The sequence below is a fragment of the Cavia porcellus genome, unplaced genomic scaffold (assembly GCF_034190915.1).
Source record: "Cavia porcellus strain 051 isolate PalLab524CR breed Dunkin Hartley unplaced genomic scaffold, mCavPor4.1 scaffold_27, whole genome shotgun sequence".
Classification (NCBI taxonomy): Eukaryota; Metazoa; Chordata; class Mammalia; order Rodentia; family Caviidae; genus Cavia; species Cavia porcellus.
The window spans coordinates 21,583,487-21,601,547 of NW_026947510.1; the positions used below are offsets into that span (position 1 = coordinate 21,583,487).

The 18,061-nt window shown below is 33.9% G+C and overlaps 1 protein-coding gene across 1 annotated transcript in view; it reads left to right on the forward strand.

Annotated features, from left to right (window-relative positions):
- Positions 1-18,061, forward strand: part of Gpr158 (G protein-coupled receptor 158) — a 424,142-nt gene that overhangs the window by 193,383 nt on the left and 212,698 nt on the right. The gene's annotated exons all lie outside the window — the stretch shown is intronic.

Genomic DNA, 18,061 nt, shown 5'->3' on the forward strand with positions numbered 1-18,061 from the left:
AAAGAAAACAACAACAACAAAAAAGAGAGGGAGAGAAACAGGAGCAGCTCTGCCCACCGTTTCTATCTCATGTGTCTTTTTTGTCCCGAAGCACAAAGCTGGTTCACCTAACTTACCACCTGTTGGCTCTTGTATTGTTATCATGGCTTCAGTCTTCCTGTTCCACTAGTCCTTCTGTTCATCTTGTGCCCCTTGGTTGGGACCCTACCATGTTGCTGGCATTCCCCCTGGTCTCTGGGCCTTCCTGCTTGGTTCACCTCAGTGGTGGCATCAGAGATAGGGGTGGGGCCACCCTTTGTGCCTTCCCCTGTGTCTTGGGAGAGGTAGGATCCTTAATACACTATTATTAGCTATCTGTGTTAACAGTGTTGTACTAGCAATCTCTTGAATTTATTCCCCCTGAGTTTTTCTCCTTCAACTATTTCCTCTATTTACCCACACCCCCTACCCCTAGGCCATGGCAACTGTCATTCTGTTGTCTGGCTCTATGATCTCTGGTCACATTATGATTTGGTTGTTTTAATTTGCTTTTCTCTGAAATGAGGTTGAAAATATTATTAATGTATATTAACCATTATGTTGCTCCGTTTAAGACTTTTGCACAATTTTACATTGTAATGTTTATCTTTCTGATTCAAGGCTAAGAGCTTTTTTCATTTCTTTTTGTCTTTTAAAAATTAAAAAAAACCCAATGATACAGAATTTGAAAACAAAATGCTTATAGAAGTACAATTTGTAATTGCTAAATCTTGGCAACAACTCAAATATGTAAGAGTCTTTAAAAATATTCTAGATATGAAATATTTTATATTTGTTAAATGCTTTCTCTTATCCTGCAACTTTACTTTTTACTTTATAAGCTGTGTCTGTTTGGAAAGTAGAATTTAATCTTACTGTGTTTCTTAATACATTAAGTACACCTAGAAGTTTGTTTGATTTATGTTCCCTATTTTGATCTGTAGTAAATTCAGAATTTATTTTTACATTTGCTGAAATGCAAGGAAGCTTTTCTTACTTTTTTATCTTTCTATCCGAGAGACTTAACTGTGTTTATTGTACAAATTATTCTTTCCTCACCACTCTGCAGAATGTCTTTGTCATAAACTGTGTCTTTTTTGCTAGACTCTATTCTGAAATGTTCAATTTTCCTATACCTCTGCCAATACCAACAGTTTTGTCATACTTATAATATCATTTGCTTTAAAATGTTTCCTAATTTCCATTTTGATTTTGAATTTTTTGACCAAAGGATAATATACAAGTAAATACATTACTCAATTTCCAAGAATATTGAGATTTTTTAGTTATGCTTTTGTGACTTATCTCCATATTAATTCTAATGTGGCTAATGAATATATTGTCATTTCAATAGTACTCTTAAATTTGTAGACTATAAATTAAAAGCATACCTAAATATATCATTTTCTTTGGGGTGATTTTACATGCATTTCAAATTATAATTTCCACATATTTGTTGTTAGTATCTATAGATTTAATTGATTTTTATGAGTTTCCTGTATATCTTTTTTCAGTCTTTTACAAAGTATTACTTCCCTTTATTTTAGCAATGTTTCTGTTAGGCAGCATATACCTTGTAAAAAACTGTGCTAAAATATTTTAGAGTATTTAATTTACTTTTTGATAGAAATGATTTCCATTCCTGTTTCTTCATTCTGTCCTTTTTTGTCACCATTATCATTTTTGTAATCTTCCTTAGGGATGTCCTTGCTAATACACAATCATCAATAATCTAAGTCAAACATATTATTTTAAATTAACTCACGTATTTTCCCTTTCTATTGTTCTTGTAAATCTGTCCATTTTTTCTTTGTGTTCGAGCCTTTGTGAGTAAGTATTTTTGAAGTAGGTATTCATGATCTTCTGAATTTCCACAAGATCTGTAGTAACTTCCTCTACTTAAAGGAGAAACTCGCTCCTTCCACTCTCTGCAGTACCTGGTGGGAGCCTTAGCAACTCCTCTCCCTCCGTTGAGGCCTTGGAAAGCTTGTGATAGTGTGGCGAGTTTCTCCTAGAAACATGAATTACCAATGTTGAGTCAAGAAGATATAAAAATTTTGAAAAAAATTACAAGACTTCAAAAAAAGACAGTGTACTCTTTTCTTTTGTTTAAATTTATTGTGTGTGAAGGTATGGACAACTGTTTTGAAGAAAACAAGAGACATTGTTGTTATCTCTTTTTGCAGATGACATGATACTCTATATAGAGTAAAAACAAAAACTCCTTTAAAAAACTACTAAGTTAGAAAACTCTGCAGTGTAGCTGGATATAGTCAGCACTCAAAAATCAATAATATTCCTGCACCCAAACAACAAACTCACTGAGAGAGAATTTATGGAAATAACATCTTTCACATTAGCATCCAAAAGAACAAAATACTTAGGAATCAACCTAACAAAGGATATAAAAGACCTATACATTGAAAACTATAGTACTCTAAAAAAGGAGATTGAAGAGAATATCAGAAAATGGAAAGATATACCTTATTCTTGTTTGGGAAGAACAAACATAGTAAAAATGGCCATACTCCCAAAACTGTTATACATATTTAATGCAATAATGATCAAAATACCATTAACATGCCTCACAGATCTAGAGAAAACATTCACTTGGAAACAGAAAAGACCTAGAATAGCAAAGGCAATCCTAGGCAACAAAGGCAAGGCAGGAGGCCTCACAATCCCTGACTTGAAATTATACTACAAAACTACTGTGATAAAATCAACATGGTACTGGCAAAAAAACAAAAACAAAAAACCAGACCTGAGGATCAATGAAACAGATTAGAAGAGGCATACACAACTACAAAGACACTTAGCTGCCTTATATTTGACAAAGGGGCCAAATATAGTCACTGGAAGAAAGATAGCCTCTTTAATGAATGGTGATGGAAAAATTGGCTTTCCACCTGCTGAAGACTGAAACTAAACCTATGTTTATCAAAATGCGCTAAGCTAAATGGATCAAAGATATAAATATTAAAACAGAAATGCTATATGCATTGGAAAACAAGGTAGGTAGAAATCTTGAAGATAGAGGTAAGCAGAGTTCATGAACAAAGTGCAAACCACACAGGAAGTACTTCAAGGAGTTCAACAACTGGGATCTCTTCTTATTAAAACATATTTGTACTTCAAAAGAAATCACCAACAATGAAGAGAAAGTACACAGAATGGGAAACAATTTTAGTCAGCTGTCCCTCAGACAAAGGACATATATCTAGAAAATATAAATAATTGAAAAATATCAGGCCCCCCAAATTCAAAGACCCAATCCAAAAATGGGCATCTGAGATGAACATCTCAGAGGAAGAAATACAAATGGAAAATAAATACATGAAGATATGCTAAACATCACTGGTCATTCAAGAAATGCAAATTAAAACAACACTGAGATTCTATCTCACTCCAGAAAGAAGGGCTGCTATCAAGAAGTCAAGTGATACCAAATGTTGGAGCTGTGGGGAAAAAGGAAAACTTTTCCATTGCTGTTGGGAGTTTAGACTGGTGCAACCACTGTGAAAATCCGTGTGGAGATTCCTCAGAAACTAGGATTGCAAGTTGCATTCAATTCAGTTACTCCCCTTTTGAGTATTTGCCCAGAAAAATTGAAAATGACATGCTACAGCAATGTATGTGCACCCATGTTTATAGCAACGCAATTTTTAGTAGCTAAATCTTGGAAGCAACCCCAAAACCCATCAGTTATGGACAAAAAGATGTGGCATTTTCATATGATGGAATATTACTCAACTATAATGAAGAATAATCTTGAGGCTTTTATAGGTAACTGGAGGCAACTTGAGACTATACTTAAAAGTGAATTAAATCAAACTCACATTTTTAAATAACACAAGAGTAATAAGATCCAAAATGTACAATAGATATTGGGATAATGAAAGAGGAAGTAAGTGCTCAAAAGGAAAGAACAACTAGGATAGGGGAAAGGAGAGAAGGAAAAAGATTATATGTATATATGTATACATTATGTATGTATGTATGTATGTATGTACGTATGTATATACAAGATAGATAGCTATACTACTAATCTCTGTTAGTTCATCCAAAAGAACAGTTTGTGCTTCCATTGTTGGATTGTTTGATCACTTTTTTGTGCCTAAATCTTGTAACCTGAACAACTACTTTTAAGATAACAATATGCAATATATTAATTAATGTTAATTTCCAACTATTGTTTCTTCGAAATTCTGTGTAATTTCTATCCTTTTTTCTGTTTTGCTTTTTTAAAACAAAAAAAAGAAAGACTATGAAAATACAGTAAAAAAAATAAAGAAATGGCATTATTACTATAGAACCTCATTTGGGGACATTAGGGTTAGGGTTAGGACCCAAAGTAGATGAATTGATTAGCTTCACAGATGAGAAAGGACATATTTTCTATTTTACCAGGAAACTGTATATAGAAAAAGGGAGATATGATGGTTTGCTCAAAGGAAATTGAGGGAGTTTTTGTGTTATGGCTTTTAGTTCCATTGAAAAATATTTAAATTCACTTGAACTGAAAGATGTTATTTATATTCATTTCTGTTCTATTTACAACATTTGATATTTTAAAAACAACCAAGTTTATGAAAAATACTTAAAGAAGGACTGCTCAAAAACAAAGCACACGTGAAGTTTCAGTTGTGAAAAGAGCAGAATGAAATTATAGCAGATTTGATTTTTGGTTTTCTGCCTGTGGGATGTTCACTAACTTTGCTCTTTGGTGCTGCAGTAAAGAGGACACAATGGGATTTATTAGGCAAGCACTGAATTAAGCCAAGAATGAAATGGGTGTCCTCAGTGCTGAGGAGCTGTGACTAAAGGGAGGATGAGGTGTCCATGGTGGAACAGAGATGAATCACTGTGAGTGTGTAGGTTAGTGGAGGAATGTGTTTCATTTTAAAAAGTATCGAACATATTAAGAATTTCCATCTATCAAGTCTCTGGGGCTGTTCCTGTAGGAGGATCTAGAAATTGGGCTTGCTCAGTATGAGATGCAATTCTGACATTTTCCTGAGTGAGTTTCAGCCCCCACAAGCATCTTGCCTGCATGTCAGGGTGAAGTCTGCAGACTTGTAGTGTGTCTATGCCAGATGCCGTGTTGCTATCCTTAAGCCCTGTTTTGTGAGAGCTGGCTCCACGGACTGTAACATTTCAAAATGAATAGTAGAAAAGTTTCCTATTAAAGTTGAACCACATCTTAAAGGAAAATACTTCCTTATTTCTGTCCTCAAACCTACTCCAATGGATTATATTTTTAAAGTGGGTTTTGCCAGCTACTGAATAATAGAGATAAGATGTAATTCTTTTTCTCCCTGATGAAATACTGCATTATCTGTTATTCATGAATTCTGGTTTCCTGGAAGATAGGTTGATGAAATATGTGGGTGATATGTACCCTATTATTGCTTGAAGGCCTTTTAGATTTCCTCTGTTTCAATGTTTTCTTTTTGTTTTAACAAACTTGCCAATACTTGCCAATACTCTGGAAGGAAAAGGTCTCTGGGCCTTCCTGCTTGGTTCACCTCAGTGGTGGCATCAGAGATAGGTGTGGGGCCACCCTTTGTGCCTTCCCCTGTGTCTTGGGAGAGGTAGGATCCTTAATACACTATTATTAGCTATCTGTGTTAACAGTGTTGTACTAGCAATCTCTTGAATTTATTCCCCCTGAGTTTTTCTCCTTCAACTATTTCCTCTATTTACCCACACCCCCTACCCCTAGGCCATGGCAACTGTCATTCTGTTGTCTGGCTCTATGATCTCTGGTCACATTATGATTTGGTTGTTTTAATTTGCTTTTCTCTGAAATGAGGTTGAAAATATTATTAATGTATATTAACCATTATGTTGCTCCGTTTAAGACTTTTGCACAATTTTACATTGTAATGTTTATCTTTCTGATTCAAGGCTAAGAGCTTTTTTCATTTCTTTTTGTCTTTTAAAAATTAAAAAAAACCCAATGATACAGAATTTGAAAACAAAATGCTTATAGAAGTACAATTTGTAATTGCTAAATCTTGGCAACAACTCAAATATGTAAGAGTCTTTAAAAATATTCTAGATATGAAATATTTTATATTTGTTAAATGCTTTCTCTTATCCTGCAACTTTACTTTTTACTTTATAAGCTGTGTCTGTTTGGAAAGTAGAATTTAATCTTACTGTGTTTCTTAATACATTAAGTACACCTAGAAGTTTGTTTGATTTATGTTCCCTATTTTGATCTGTAGTAAATTCAGAATTTATTTTTACATTTGCTGAAATGCAAGGAAGCTTTTCTTACTTTTTTATCTTTCTGTCCGAGAGACTTAACTGTGTTTATTGTACAAATTATTCTTTCCTCACCACTCTGCAGAATGTCTTTGTCATAAACTGTGTCTTTTTTGCTAGACTCTATTCTGAAATGTTCAATTTTCCTATACCTCTGCCAATACCAACAGTTTTGTCATACTTATAATATCATTTGCTTTAAAATGTTTCCTAATTTCCATTTTGATTTTGAATTTTTTGACCAAAGGATAATATACAAGTAAATACATTACTCAATTTCCAAGAATATTGAGATTTTTTAGTTATGCTTTTGTGACTTATCTCCATATTAATTCTAATGTGGCTAATGAATATATTGTCATTTCAATAGTACTCTTAAATTTGTAGACTATAAATTAAAAGCATACCTAAATATATCATTTTCTTTGGGGTGATTTTACATGCATTTCAAATTATAATTTCCACATATTTGTTGTTAGTATCTATAGATTTAATTGATTTTTATGAGTTTCCTGTATATCTTTTTTCAGTCTTTTACAAAGTATTACTTCCCTTTATTTTAGCAATGTTTCTGTTAGGCAGCATATACCTTGTAAAAAACTGTGCTAAAATATTTTAGAGTATTTAATTTACTTTTTGATAGAAATGATTTCCATTCCTGTTTCTTCATTCTGTCCTTTTTTGTCACCATTATCATTTTTGTAATCTTCCTTAGGGATGTCCTTGCTAATACACAATCATCAATAATCTAAGTCAAACATATTATTTTAAATTAACTCACGTATTTTCCCTTTCTATTGTTCTTGTAAATCTGTCCATTTTTTCTTTGTGTTCGAGCCTTTGTGAGTAAGTATTTTTGAAGTAGGTATTCATGATCTTCTGAATTTCCACAAGATCTGTAGTAACTTCCTCTACTTAAAGGAGAAACTCGCTCCTTCCACTCTCTGCAGTACCTGGTGGGAGCCTTAGCAACTCCTCTCCCTCCGTTGAGGCCTTGGAAAGCTTGTGATAGTGTGGCGAGTTTCTCCTAGAAACATGAATTACCAATGTTGAGTCAAGAAGATATAAAAATTTTGAAAAAAATTACAAGACTTCAAAAAAAGACAGTGTACTCTTTTCTTTTGTTTAAATTTATTGTGTGTGAAGGTATGGACAACTGTTTTGAAGAAAACAAGAGACATTGTTGTTATCTCTTTTTGCAGATGACATGATACTCTATATAGAGTAAAAACAAAAACTCCTTTAAAAAACTACTAAGTTAGAAAACTCTGCAGTGTAGCTGGATATAGTCAGCACTCAAAAATCAATAATATTCCTGCACCCAAACAACAAACTCACTGAGAGAGAATTTATGGAAATAACATCTTTCACATTAGCATCCAAAAGAACAAAATACTTAGGAATCAACCTAACAAAGGATATAAAAGACCTATACATTGAAAACTATAGTACTCTAAAAAAGGAGATTGAAGAGAATATCAGAAAATGGAAAGATATACCTTATTCTTGTTTGGGAAGAACAAACATAGTAAAAATGGCCATACTCCCAAAACTGTTATACATATTTAATGCAATAATGATCAAAATACCATTAACATGCCTCACAGATCTAGAGAAAACATTCACTTGGAAACAGAAAAGACCTAGAATAGCAAAGGCAATCCTAGGCAACAAAGGCAAGGCAGGAGGCCTCACAATCCCTGACTTGAAATTATACTACAAAACTACTGTGATAAAATCAACATGGTACTGGCAAAAAAACAAAAACAAAAAACCAGACCTGAGGATCAATGAAACAGATTAGAAGAGGCATACACAACTACAAAGACACTTAGCTGCCTTATATTTGACAAAGGGGCCAAATATAGTCACTGGAAGAAAGATAGCCTCTTTAATGAATGGTGATGGAAAAATTGGCTTTCCACCTGCTGAAGACTGAAACTAAACCTATGTTTATCAAAATGCGCTAAGCTAAATGGATCAAAGATATAAATATTAAAACAGAAATGCTATATGCATTGGAAAACAAGGTAGGTAGAAATCTTGAAGATAGAGGTAAGCAGAGTTCATGAACAAAGTGCAAACCACACAGGAAGTACTTCAAGGAGTTCAACAACTGGGATCTCTTCTTATTAAAACATATTTGTACTTCAAAAGAAATCACCAACAATGAAGAGAAAGTACACAGAATGGGAAACAATTTTAGTCAGCTGTCCCTCAGACAAAGGACATATATCTAGAAAATATAAATAATTGAAAAATATCAGGCCCCCCAAATTCAAAGACCCAATCCAAAAATGGGCATCTGAGATGAACATCTCAGAGGAAGAAATACAAATGGAAAATAAATACATGAAGATATGCTAAACATCACTGGTCATTCAAGAAATGCAAATTAAAACAACACTGAGATTCTATCTCACTCCAGAAAGAAGGGCTGCTATCAAGAAGTCAAGTGATACCAAATGTTGGAGCTGTGGGGAAAAAGGAAAACTTTTCCACTGCTGTTGGGAGTTTAGACTGGTGCAACCACTGTGAAAATCCGTGTGGAGATTCCTCAGAAACTAGGATTGCAAGTTGCATTCAATTCAGTTACTCCCCTTTTGAGTATTTGCCCAGAAAAATTGAAAATGACATGCTACAGCAATGTATGTGCACCCATGTTTATAGCAACGCAATTTTTAGTAGCTAAATCTTGGAAGCAACCCCAAAACCCATCAGTTATGGACAAAAAGATGTGGCATTTTCATATGATGGAATATTACTCAACTATAATGAAGAATAATCTTGAGGCTTTTATAGGTAACTGGAGGCAACTTGAGACTATACTTAAAAGTGAATTAAATCAAACTCACATTTTTAAATAACACAAGAGTAATAAGATCCAAAATGTACAATAGATATTGGGATAATGAAAGAGGAAGTAAGTGCTCAAAAGGAAAGAACAACTAGGATAGGGGAAAGGAGAGAAGGAAAAAGATTATATGTATATATGTATACATTATGTATGTATGTATGTATGTATGTACGTATGTATATACAAGATAGATAGCTATACTACTAATCTCTGTTAGTTCATCCAAAAGAACAGTTTGTGCTTCCATTGTTGGATTGTTTGATCACTTTTTTGTGCCTAAATCTTGTAACCTGAACAACTACTTTTAAGATAACAATATGCAATATATTAATTAATGTTAATTTCCAACTATTGTTTCTTCGAAATTCTGTGTAATTTCTATCCTTTTTTCTGTTTTGCTTTTTTAAAACAAAAAAAAGAAAGACTATGAAAATACAGTAAAAAAAATAAAGAAATGGCATTATTACTATAGAACCTCATTTGGGGACATTAGGGTTAGGGTTAGGACCCAAAGTAGATGAATTGATTAGCTTCACAGATGAGAAAGGACATATTTTCTATTTTACCAGGAAACTGTATATAGAAAAAGGGAGATATGATGGTTTGCTCAAAGGAAATTGAGGGAGTTTTTGTGTTATGGCTTTTAGTTCCATTGAAAAATATTTAAATTCACTTGAACTGAAAGATGTTATTTATATTCATTTCTGTTCTATTTACAACATTTGATATTTTAAAAACAACCAAGTTTATGAAAAATACTTAAAGAAGGACTGCTCAAAAACAAAGCACACGTGAAGTTTCAGTTGTGAAAAGAGCAGAATGAAATTATAGCAGATTTGATTTTTGGTTTTCTGCCTGTGGGATGTTCACTAACTTTGCTCTTTGGTGCTGCAGTAAAGAGGACACAATGGGATTTATTAGGCAAGCACTGAATTAAGCCAAGAATGAAATGGGTGTCCTCAGTGCTGAGGAGCTGTGACTAAAGGGAGGATGAGGTGTCCATGGTGGAACAGAGATGAATCACTGTGAGTGTGTAGGTTAGTGGAGGAATGTGTTTCATTTTAAAAAGTATCGAACATATTAAGAATTTCCATCTATCAAGTCTCTGGGGCTGTTCCTGTAGGAGGATCTAGAAATTGGGCTTGCTCAGTATGAGATGCAATTCTGACATTTTCCTGAGTGAGTTTCAGCCCCCACAAGCATCTTGCCTGCATGTCAGGGTGAAGTCTGCAGACTTGTAGTGTGTCTATGCCAGATGCCGTGTTGCTATCCTTAAGCCCTGTTTTGTGAGAGCTGGCTCCACGGACTGTAACATTTCAAAATGAATAGTAGAAAAGTTTCCTATTAAAGTTGAACCACATCTTAAAGGAAAATACTTCCTTATTTCTGTCCTCAAACCTACTCCAATGGATTATATTTTTAAAGTGGGTTTTGCCAGCTACTGAATAATAGAGATAAGATGTAATTCTTTTTCTCCCTGATGAAATACTGCATTATCTGTTATTCATGAATTCTGGTTTCCTGGAAGATAGGTTGATGAAATATGTGGGTGATATGTACCCTATTATTGCTTGAAGGCCTTTTAGATTTCCTCTGTTTCAATGTTTTCTTTTTGTTTTAACAAACTTGCCAATACTTGTAGGGAGGAAGACACTGGATATTAGTAATGATTCCTCTGTTTTAGTACAGAATTCCCTCACCCCATCCTTAGATTGTCAGATTTGACATTATACAGTATTTCTTTCCAAGTTACAGAGGAATAAAGATAAATAAGTAACTGCTGTCCTTTTAAAATCTAGAAGACTGGGTTACTACTTGGTCTCACCAGCATCAAGCTTCTTATTTTTCTTTTTGCTTTTGTGTGTTGTCATCACTGTTTTTAATAAAGATTAGTGAAGTCAATAAAGCAGGAAAATTTCTGGAATAAGTAAGTCTTCTGTTGAGGCAGAAGAGAGCTATTATTAGCCACCAACGAAGAAAGGACATGACAAACCAGAGGAGCATACAAAGCTCTTACTTCCAACTACTGCGCTTGCTCTGTTTGGTTTGGACTCAGCATTGAAACACAGGCCAAGTGGTTTCAGAAAATTCATGTGGAAAAGAAATACTTGACTCCTGTGCCCCAAAGTGGAGATTCATTTGCTAAGATTTGAGTTGAGAACTTCATCATGGGGAAGAAAGAAGTTTATTTTTACAGTCTGTAATAAGTAGTAGTTTGAATAGCATTTCTAAAAATATTTCTATATACATTTTAAAATTAATAAGCTTCACTGATATGAAACCTAATGATCCAGTAAAATGACCCATCTGAACTAGAATGTTACTTGAAACAAAACAGAAACAGTCTTGGAATAATCAGAACAAATTTTATGACTTTGATCTAGAGTCAGTTTCCGATTTATAGAATACATCTTCCTGAAGTTTCTCAAGGACCGCCATTACCAACTTTGGAGTGGGGCCTTTGGGGTGCAATCCTGGTTCTGTCAGTTTTGGGAGGTGCTGTTTTGACAGGTTACGTTAGCAGTCTGCATCTCAACCTCATCTTTAAAATGAAAATGGTAACAAAGTAGGTGCAGGATAAAGTTTTACCAACGTGCACCTAGAAGCATCTGCCGTAAGTAAACACTCTACAAGTTAAACTCTGTTATTTCATTTAATTGCATTATTTATCATCTGAATATATTCTTGCTTGGAATGTGCTGATGATTTAATTTCCAGGTACTTAAGTAATTATGATCGTAACTTTGAAAGGGAAAAGAGGTAAAGTCCATATTTTAAGATTAAAATATGATATTTGGTAGCTCAAACTAAAGAAATAAAAAAACCACAACCTTAACAGAAGGACTAAAAAACTAGAATAGCCTAGACTGGTTTAGTGCGTGAGAAAATAGTCATAAACCTCAGCAGTCTGGAGGGCATTATTGTATTTCAGTGCAATCGACTCCCTATTGTTCAAAGTAATGACTCTGACTCCTGAGCAGCACTGAATTCTGTGCACAATGTTCAGTTCAGAGAAGTCAGAACATGTTTTGCATTTTAGGAAGACTCCAAAACAAGACAGAAAAGAGAAAAATATGTAAGGTCCATCTCTAGAGGATTTTATATTATATAAATTCCATTGTATTCACATTGTTTTGCATCTTTCTTTCAATCTAAATTAATTTTTCTTCAGAATGGTATGTAAATGTGGTTGTCAGGCACAGATAAATGTTAATATGACTTCCTGTTAAATGCTAATATGACCTCCCTTATGCACATCTCATTTTAGCTTTTATTTTTACCATTCCATTGCTCGATAATAATTTCATGCAAAATCTTCTTGACTGTGAAGGTGACCTGGGTTTGCTGTGAATTATGTTTACCACTGGTGGGAGTGGTGGGCAATCTATGAAATGTGAGGTGAATTATATATCAGCCAATATTTCAATATGACCTGTAATTGGCTGCATATACATTCTTGTGGATGAAAGATCACTTTACTCTAAACTCTCTTTAAAAGATGTTTAATTGCAGTAAATAAAATTTACTACCGCTACCACTTAAGCTCAGTGTTTTGGCTATGTTCAGTGTAAGAGCTCACATCTGAAACATCCCCCAAAAGCTCCTGTGTTGCAGGCTTGGCCCCTGGCCTGTGATGCTGTTGGGAGGAGGGGACCCCTTGAAGAGGTGGAGCCTCTGAGGTCCCTGAAGGTGGTTACTTGAAGCAGGTATTGGGACTTGGACCCTTCTCTGTTTCCTGGGCATCACGAGGTGTGCAAGCCTCCTTTGCCATGTGCTCCTGCTGTGGTGTGCTGTGCTGTCACAAACCCAGAGCAATGTAACCAGATAACTGTAGCCTGAGATCCTGAAACTAGGAACCAAAACAGACCTTTCCTACTTTATGCTGTCCATGTTAGTGGTTTTTTTCAAAGCAACAGAAATTACATTGTAATTTTTTAACACCTATAACTGACACTCTATAACCGCCGACGACTTCTCGTTTCCCTTTTCCGCAACCCCTGGCAGTCAGTGTTCTTAGGCATTTCTACAAATTCGCTTTAGATACCGCATGGAAGTAGAATCATGTGTTACTTACCTTTTTGTGGCTGACTTATTTCACTTAGCATAATGTTCTCAATATTCCACCACGTTGTAGCAAATTGTAGTACTTCCTCCCTTTATTTTGATCTATCTATCTCTTCATCCTTGATTTTTTAAAACAAGCTCCTCCTGACTGTCCTCCTGCATGCCGGGATTACACACATTCAGTTGGTTTTCTCCCTTTAAGTCTTAACAACGTCCCCTTTGCGTCTATGTAGCACATTTTGTTGATTCATTCATTTATTGATGGACAGTTGTGTTACACTTTTTGGCTATTACAAATAGTGCTGCTAGAACATAGATTAGCAAATCTCTTCAAGACCTTGCTTTTAATTCTTTTGGGCACATGTCCAGGCATGATATTATAGAATAATATGACAATTATATTTTTAATGTTTAAAGATAATTTCACATGTTTTCCCATAGTGATTGCGCTCTTTTGTATTTCAAAGAAGAGTACACAAGGATTCAACTTCTTCACATCCTCATAAAAACATCCCTCTTTTTTATAGTAAAGCTTCTAATGGGTGTGAGGTAAAATCAAGCTGTGCTTTTGATTTATGTTTACCATATGGTCAATGATGTTGAATGTTTGCATTAGTTCGTTGACCATTTTACTTCTTGGGTGAAATATGTAAGTATTTTTCATATTATTTAATTGAATTGTTTGTGAGAAGGTTTTTTTGTCTTTGAGTTTTAGGAATTCTTTATATATTCTTTGTATTAGCTCCTTATCAAATGTATGATCCAAAAATAATTTTCTCACATTTCATTCTGTTGTTTTCCTTGCTGCAGATAAATTTCTAAATTTGATAAAATACCTTTTTCTATTTTGAATTTTGTTGATTGTAGTTTTGGTATCATGTCCAAAGGATTATTCTCAAATCAAATATCATGAAATTTTTCCATAGTTTCTTTCTAGAAGTTTTGTGGTTTTAGGTCTGATGTTTAGGTTTTAAGCATTTTAATTTTTTTTAATATGGTGTCAAGGAAAGATTCAACTTCTTATATTTACATGTAGAAAAGTTCAAACTGGATAGAGTTTTCCCAACATCAGGTATTAGAAGATGGGCTTATCACCATCAAGTAAGTAGTCTTGGTGCTTTTGTAAAAGGTCACATTGTCTGTGAAAATTTAGTTCAGCGCTTTCATTCTGTTCCTTTGGAGTACATGTCTTTCTGCCGTGTCCTGTGCTTTCAGTGACCATAGCCTTGTACTATGTTTGGAAAGATAGAAGTATGTTACCTCCAACTTCATTCTTAGTTTTTAAGATTATTTTGGCTCTTTGGAATAATTGAGATGCCATATAATTTGAGGGGATTTTGAAAAACTGTCTAAAATGCTGTTAAAATTTTGATTGAGATTGCACTGAATCCATAGATCACTTTAGATATTGCAAACATTTGATATATTAAGCCTTCCTATCTACTGTCCTGATGAACACTGGATATAATTCCATTTATTTTATTTTCTTTAATTTCTTTCATCAGTGTTTTATAATTTTTAGTATGTAATTCTTTCACCTTCATCATTAAGTTTTGTTCCTAATTTTTTTTTCCTTTCAATATTATTGAATGTGGGATTGTTTTAAAATTTTCCTTTCAGGTTGTTGACAACCAATTTTTATTTATTCTTTAAATGGTTAATACAGTTCTCCAGTGAGGGCAGCAAATTCTGAGTGAGTATTGTTGTCAGGAGGTTTTCAATTACTGATTTACTGATTTTCAATTACTGATACTGTAATTTCTTTGTTATAGTCTTCTTATGTTTTTAAAAAAATTCCTGACAATTCAGTCTCGGTAGATTGTATGTTTCTAGGAATTTTATTCATTTTACTCTGAACTCTTGACCACCATCTCTTACCCATTGGGATCTAGTCTCCTCCCAGAAACCTAGATTTGATTATAAATTCTTAATAGTTCCCCTTAAGAAAATTTTGCTGAAGATTTTATAAGGTTCATCAAAAAAGGTATACAGCTTCTTGACTCTTAGAGGTGCTCCATTCCACATGAAAAAGCTCACTCAGTGTTTATCACAGGTTCCTCAGGGAGCAGCTACCTTCAGAGAGTCTGCCTTTTCCAGCTCCGCCTTCTTTGACTTCTGTGAAAATATAGTAGCAAGGTTTAGACGTTAGTATTTAAATTGAAGAGCTTAAATCAATGTTAAATAAAATCATGAGATTTTTTCCTGAATTTTGGATTTATATTTCTATTCTGAATTCCTAAGGAGAAAAATGTATAAAAATAGCTCTTCTAACCCAAAAGTGAAATATTAGTTAAGTATGCACCATACTTTTAGGAACTTTCAAAAACTAGATGGACCATACTAAATTTGAAAATATTTAAATTTTGTTGGAAGATAATGGAGATCATCTAGCTAGGGAATGGTGGTGATAGACCAAAAAAGTATGGCAAGTTGGATGCAAATTTACAGTTCTTAATAGAAAAATAAGCCAACATCCTTTTTCACTCTAAGACAAACACGTAATCACATTAGTTTTCATGTAGTCCTCGGCATCATGGAGTTAAAGTGAGTACAGGAGGATGATACACTTTACTAATTTTAACTGACTGGAAACTTTTGCTTTCCTTTGAAATTGAGATAATTTAACAAACAAACAAAACCTTGAGGTGACTAGTAGTTCATGTTGGTGAATCATTTCCTTTTAAATGCAAACAGCTTTTTATTTGACAATATTTGTCTCATCAACTAGACTTTTTTAACCTTCGGTTATATGTCAGCTCTAGACTTAACTTAATAGCTGAGAGATACTTTTATTTTCAGCTTTGCCCTAAGCATTTAAAATTCTCAACTGAGTCACCACTGCAGGGTTGAGTCATATCATCAGGAAATTAGTGCTATTTTAATGAATAGCATTAACCTTCAGATTCCAGTGAAGCAAAATATTTTAAGTACTTTATTTTAGCCTTGGTTTCTAAGACTTAATTTACTTAGATAAATCTGTTGGGTGAATATTTAGTAGATTTAACATAACAAATCTCAGATGTTATGTTTAGAGTATCTGAGTGTAAAAAGCAATGCTGATGGCTCCCTAAAGTTCTCTTCATTCTTCCTTTCACCTGACGGTTTAGTGCTGGAATGTTCCGAGTTTCTCAGATTGGACCGTTTCCTTGCCAGCATGTGTGAGGTTCTGGGAGGGGAGTGCAGAATGGTCCTTCTTTGCAGAGTGGCTTTTCTCTACTGGGGAAGCTCCTCATCTTTGCTCTAGTCACATTCAGAACAGGAAAGACCCTCATGGAGTGACAGAGAGAAGACAACACTGGCTCAGTCGGCCCCATCAGCTACATCGACGCTGTCATTACTGTGTGACCAGTGTTGCAGCCACATTGTTCTCATGGCTTTAATCTTATTTTCTTCCGTTTCTAGCGGCTCCTTTAATGACTTAGCCTTGTCTGATCTCACAGGCTTGTCAGGCATCTTTATGCAGATGATATTTTAAAATTATACAGCTTAGACATCTCTCCTAAACTACATACCAGTTTATCCAGCTTCCTAGTTGATATCTAGAATTAAATTTCAAATAGGTACTTCCACAGATAACATCTAAAAAACTAAACTTTTGGTCTTTCCCCTGAATTCACTCTATCTAAGGCCATTCCTAGCTCATTCTACGGCAACTACGATAGATACTTACGGTTTTAGAGGTTAAAAAAAACCCTTGGGACCATCTTTGCTTTGCTTTTTCTTCTTACACACTATATTTACCCCATTAAGACATCTTGGTGAATCTGTCTTTTTCAGACAACATTTGAGTCTCTCTGAATGAGTGTTCTTATAAATTAAGAAGAAGAGGAGGAAGTTAGAGTGATTAAGAGAAAAAAACATCGAATTTGCATGTTAGGGAGTGATAAAGTCAGAATTCTAATCTATATTTTCTGACATACCATAAATTATATACAATATTCTTTTTATAATACTAGTACTATTTCAAAGCAAATGATATAACTGTTCTTTATTAATTCAGAAGTATAATTTGATTGGTTTCATAACATTTTATGCTGTTTCAATTAGATCTTGTAGGAAATCTCTAGGCACATGGCACTTCTTTGTAAATACTTGCTAACTCAGTTGAATTAAATAGTATTTGCCTGCCATTTTAATCTGCTTTAGGTTAAGAACTAAGGCATAATTTCATATAAGTGCATATTAAATGAAAGGGAATATTCATGAAATAAAAGTTAAGGTCATTTAGAATTTTATTCTTCAAAGATGTTTTTGTTACACTTTTAACTTTAGAATATGTATTGGCTTGCATTATGTCATATAGTTTTTTCTATTGTTGGATTTTTTATTATTGATCTTGATGCTTGTAATTTATGTTTAGATTGTAAATTTATTGTTCAAGTTATTTAAGTTTTTCTCTCCCTTGAGTTTCAGAGGACCATATTATAAGTGAAATCTACTAAGTTTCAAATTATTATAGTAGTCTATAATGGCAAAAATATGGAAGATTGATTCTACATAAATCTCAGAAAAGAAATTTGAAAGTTAACTAGATTCTGAAAATACTCATTTACTGATGTAGTGCTCATAGCTTAGTAGAGGTTATTAGTTACTTCAGTAATTGACTATAACAAAAATGAAGTATACGGAAACCAAGCTCAATTTTATTTCAGTTAAGTGATAGATATGAAAAAAGACAAGATTATATTTTGGGAAAGGTTTATTGTCTCTTGGGTCAGTGCATTCAGAAAGTTTATCATATCTTTCTTCTCTTTATGCGTATGTAGAACATTTATCTTTGAAACAAAGTTTAGATACAAAGCCCCTGAAATCATTCACTCATTTGCTTTCTTCTGTATTTGCATTTTA